Here is a 5,659-nt window from a genome sequence, read left to right on the forward strand (position 1 = left end):
CTATGATCATATTGGAGAAGAGGAAATTTGTTCCCAGATATTCAAACCCATGATGGGTCTGAACAGATGAGGTGGGGGAAAACTTCCCCACTGATAGAAGGATTAAGATTCAGAAGGTACAGATTCAGGCTAATTGGCAGAACAAGCAATAGAGATATGAGGATAAGCTGTTTTTACTCAGTGGCTGCTAACTATCGTGAATTAACTGCCGGAGAGTGTGACAAAGACAGGTTTAATAAAGGCTTTCAAGAAGAAATTTGATCGTTACCATAAAAGGCAGAATGTGCAATATTAAAGAGAGGAGGGCAGGAGTGTCTCCAAGTGAATGATATGGCTGGCACAAACAAAACAGGGCAAATGGTCTCCTACAGTGAAACAATTCTATGCTTCTTTGATTCTATTCAATATCACAGAATTTAATGTTGCAATGCTTGTGAACTCAATAATTTATTGAGACACACAATTTATCTTTTGCCTGTAGCTACTCCTACCTGGAGATATCACAACATGACGAGTTTCCATAAAGAAAGCCAGTAGTGTTATAAGCAGTGGTTGACAGCCCCTCTGACAACTAAAAAATAATGAAACACCTAAAGAGGAGCAGCTTGCTCTATACTCTGTTAAAAGGAGTGTGAAAAGTGGTGTATCCTGAGTTTGGCAAGTTCTAGAGGTTAAATAAAACAAGTCGCTGGCATTCACTTTAAAAACAATAAGTAACAATTACTTGTCTAACTCTAACAATAAACAAATTAAATTTACTATTAACAAACTGAATAAACCCCTTCTATCTACTAACTATTCCTGAATGAACCAAGAGTCTAATGGGATGCTGTCCAAGAAATACAAGTCCCACTTATATAAAATAAAAGAAGAATTTAGTCTCTTGAAATTACAGGCAGATTACACGTCTTCCAGAATGTTCTGTGCCTTCTCCATCGAAGATACTGTCAGGAACACCTTCTCTGTCGATTCTTCTGTCAGGAATATTAACTAGCTGTGCAGCAGGTACGTTTGATTTTTGGACAGTACTTTCTCTAAGACTTAGAGAAGACTATGACACCCTGCGATTCTCTCTTCGACAGCTTACAGCTAGTAACTCTAGCAGATGGCTATTAACTCTAGCTGATGGCAATTAACTCTCATCAGATGGAAGTTAGCTCTGGGGGTCTGTGTGCAACTTCCCCATTCTTTTATAGCCTTGATAACTTATCAGTTTCTTACAACAGAATTGGTCCTATGTTGTCAAAACCATCAGATATAAATTTAATTGGTTTTTGGTCTCTAAGTATTTGATTCAAATTGGTTGATTAAATTCAAAACATGTTATCTTGATCACAAAACAAAACTGCTGATTGGCCTGCTAACTGTACAACATTTTGATACAAACATTTCAATTCAAGTGCTTTCTGTGTGCCTGCAAACCCACAAGCTACTGCCCATAAATATCTTTTTGAATCTCTAAGCATAGAAAAAGCACATCATCTTCTCCATGAACCACGCATTGCTTCCCCACCTAGCATTTTACAAACTTCAAATTCTAACTTCTGGTCTTCCAATTCACAAGTACGCTACCTAGCTTCACAATAGTAAATACTTTCAGTTTGAAGAACTAGATATCCCAATGTATCTAACCAGGAGGGTTCTTGAAATTACTGCAAAAGTTTTTAGAGTACAGATTGTCTGGGATGAATCCAGTTTTACCAGGTCCTATATTGACAGTTTAATCAGGATTTGATGTTACAAACAGTAGCCAAACTGAGGAACATCAACTTCCCATTGAACACAGTCATCTCCAAAGGAAAATATCCTTAATCCCCCCAGCTCCTGCAGACATCTACACTTATCTCATTCTGGCATCTTCCACATCCCTGATTCAGCTCTAGCGTCTGTCTGGGCCCTAATCTCTGGAATAGCACTAATCTCCTTCTGACCTCTCCCCCTCCCACGAGATCCCCGCCAAGGTTTTCTACCAATCTATCTCACTTTCCCCCTCAAAATCTAGTCCTCTGTTCCAGCCACTGATATCACCCATCTGGGTCTTTATCCAACTTTTTTAAGGTGCCTTGAGATATTTTACGACATTCGGGTGCTTTTTGAATATAAATTGTGATTGTTGATTAAACTTGACTGTTTTTCTTTTTTATGGGCTGGCTATGCTTGAAGGTATATGCCTGCGATGTTTTACTCTGTAAACAGCTCACATTGCTACTTGTGTATTCTTGTATTCCTTTTCAGAATGTGGGTGGGTATTGTTGAACTGAATGGCTTCATTGGTCATTTCCGAGAGCAATTAAGGGTCAGCCACGTTGCTGTGGGTCTGGAATCACATGCAGGTTAGACAAGGATGGCAGATTTTCTTAGGGCATAGAACAGTATAGCACAGGAACGGGCCCTTTGGCCCATGATGTTATGCTGAACATGACACCAAATTAATCTAATCCCTTCTGCCTTGGTCCATATCCTTCCATTCCTTGCATATTCACGCGATAATCTAAAAGTCCCTTAAATGCTCCTACCGTATCTGCCGTCACCACCCCTGACAGCTCATTCCAGATTCTGACACTCTCTGTGTAAAAAAAACTTCCTCCTCACATTTCCTTTGAATTTTCCCCCCTCACAAGAACTCACAAGTATATTTGTGATTTTTTAAAAAATGATGATCCTGACAGTAGCTTTAAGTTTTTACATTTATTAATCAAAAGTACATTCCACCAGATATCATGATGGGATTTGAACCTGTTATGATAGTGGTCAACATGGATTATCAATATTCAATTCCATCATTTGATTTTAATGCTTAAGACCTCTCACAAACTAAAAATGATTTTAAAAACAGCACATACTGACCTAAAAAATAGCAGCTATAATCACCTAAGTAAAACAAAAACTGATACAGAAAATGCTAGAAAAACTCAGTAAGTTTGGCAGCACCTGTGAAGAGTGAAATAGAGTTAAAGTTTTCAGTCTGGAATGACTATTCTTCAGAACCAAACAAGAGGTAAAGAACTTGAATAAGAACTAAGCAATAATCAGTCTAAGCTGAAATTAACATGGTATTAAAAGAGAACTGAAACTCAGGCCCAGTTGATACATACCTTCCTGGAAGTTACACATTGAGGTGAAAGGTTGTCTGTGGAGCATTCAGCTTTGTAAAACAATGGGCAAACTTTGGAAGATACAAATAGCCCCTCCTCTGATGAAGGGGCTAGGCCCGAAACATCAGCTTTTGTGCTCCTGAGATGCTGCTGGGCCTGCTGTGTTCATCCAGCCTCACATTTTATTATCTTGGATTCTCCAGCATCTGCAGTTCCCATTATCTCTGCCCCTCATCAACAGCTGTTTCTGAGGAGCAGAGAAAAGAAACAATGGAGCATCAAGCAAGAACTGGAAGGGACTGTCAACCTGCATGTTTCTTTCTCAACTTTAAAAGTCAGTGCCAGTGAAAAAATCAATGCAAAAAACTGCCAAGAAATTAAGGTCATCTGCAACTTTCATTACTTCTGATGAAAAGAGAACAACAGCTACTGTTGGGGCTCAGGTTTCAATCTCAGAACTCAAAGACTCTGGAAACTTTTAAACTACAACTGTATGTTGCGATAGATACGTATCCCTTCTTCTTCCTGAAGCTTATTACCTGATGGAAGACTGAAAACTTTCATCTTTCTACTGTCACAATTCTAATTTTATAAGATCCTAGAATGATGACTATTCAACCCATTATCCCTATTGATTGATTCCTTTATTGTTGTCACATGTACTGAGATACAGTGAAAAGTGTTGGTTTGCATGCTATACAGTCAGATTGTACCATACAAAACATATCAGGGGAGCAGAATATAATGCAGAATAAAGTATTACAGCTACAGAGAGAGAGAATTAATACAGAATCATAGAATCCCTAAAGTGTAGAAGTAGGCCATTCAATCTATCTAATCCACACTGACCCTTCAAACAGCGTCCCAACCAGACCCCCTTCTCCATTCCAGTCACCTTGCATTTTCTGTGGCTAACCCACTTAGGCCTCACATCCCTGAACACTATGGGTAATTTAGCATGGCCAATCCACCTAACCTGCACATCTTTGGACTGTGGGAGGAAACCAGATTACACAGAGGAAGCCCATGCAGACACAGGGAGAATGTGCAAACTCCACACAGATAGTCGCCTGAGTGTGGGATCGAGATAATGGGAACTGCAGATGCTGGAGAATCCAAGAAAACAAAGTGTGAAGCTGGAGAACACAGCAGGGTTCCTCTCTGATGAAGGGTCTAGGCCCGAAACGTCAGCTTTTGTGCTCCTGAGATGCTGCTTGGCCTGCTGCGTTCATCCAGCTTCACATTTTGTTATCTTGAGTGTGGGATTGAACCTGGTGCCAAGAGGCAGCAGTGCTAACCACTGAGAGGTCACCAACCTTTGACAGGTCCATTCAATAGTCTGATAACAGCAGGGAACAACCTGTTCTTGAACCTATTTGTACAAGTATTCAAACTTTTATATCTTCTGTCCAACAAAAAAGAGGGTGGGAAAAAGCATAACCACAATGGAAGGGTTACAGATCCATCTCTGGGCTCTTTAGAAAAGTCATCCCACTGTTTGAGTTGGACCTTAAAGCACTCCCCAGTGAAATCTATGCCTCTAAAAGCCCACGGCCTGGTCTGTCTGACTAATTTCCACCCACCTTTGATCCGTCTCCTATTTAATAAATTGGCTGAGATGGCACAAACGGAAGTACAGGTTCATGAAGAGAGCTGCTTGGCCTGCTGTGTCCAACTACCTCTACACCTTAATAATAAAATGTGAGGCTGGATGAACACAGCAGGCCAAGCAGCACCTCAGGAGCACAAAAGCTGACGTTTCGGGCCTAGACCCTTCATCAGAGACATTCATTTCTCTGATGAAGGGTCTAGGCCCGAAACGTCAGCTTTTGTGTTCCTGAGATGCTGCTTGGCCTGCTGTGTTCATCCAGCCTCACATTTTATTATCTTGGATTCTCCAGCATCTGCAGTTCCCATTACCTCTACACCTTGTTAACTCACATTCTCCAGCATCAGCAGTGCCTATCTCTATAGATTAATGAATCCAGTTTATTACGGAAATCAACATAAAATGCATCAGTAGAGTAATTGTCAGAAATATTGAATGAATCCACCAAAGGCGGCGGCCGTTTGGTTCAATGTACTGGCTCTCTAAAAGGCCAACTCGTCCCAAACCCTCGGCCTCTCGTTGCCCTGATATTTCTTCTTCATTTGAATGTAACTGCCCTTCGGGTCAAGGGAGAGCGACACAAACAGTGTTAACCTGCTCCATTCCACTGTGACTCCACGTTCCCGAAACTGTATCGGACTCGAAACGTGGAACAAGCTCCATGCCACAACCAGCTTGAGGCGTGTGGAGGGTGGAGTCCTCCCCGCCGTGGGGTGGCGCCGCGACTCCAGCACCAGCCGTTGGTGATGGAGCCTTCCCATCCATCTGGAGGCGCTGTGACCCCGGCTCTTACAGTTGGTGGATGGAGCCCTCCCATCCATCTGGAGGCGCTGTGACCCCGGCTCTTACTGTTGGTGGATGGAGCCCTCCCATCCATCTGGAGGCGCTGTGACCCCGGCTCTTACTGTTGGTGGATGGAGCCCTCCCATCCATCTGGAGGCGCTGTGACCCCGGC

The sequence above is a fragment of the Stegostoma tigrinum genome, chromosome 36 (genome assembly GCF_030684315.1).
Source record: "Stegostoma tigrinum isolate sSteTig4 chromosome 36, sSteTig4.hap1, whole genome shotgun sequence".
NCBI lineage: Eukaryota > Metazoa > Chordata > Chondrichthyes > Orectolobiformes > Stegostomatidae > Stegostoma > Stegostoma tigrinum.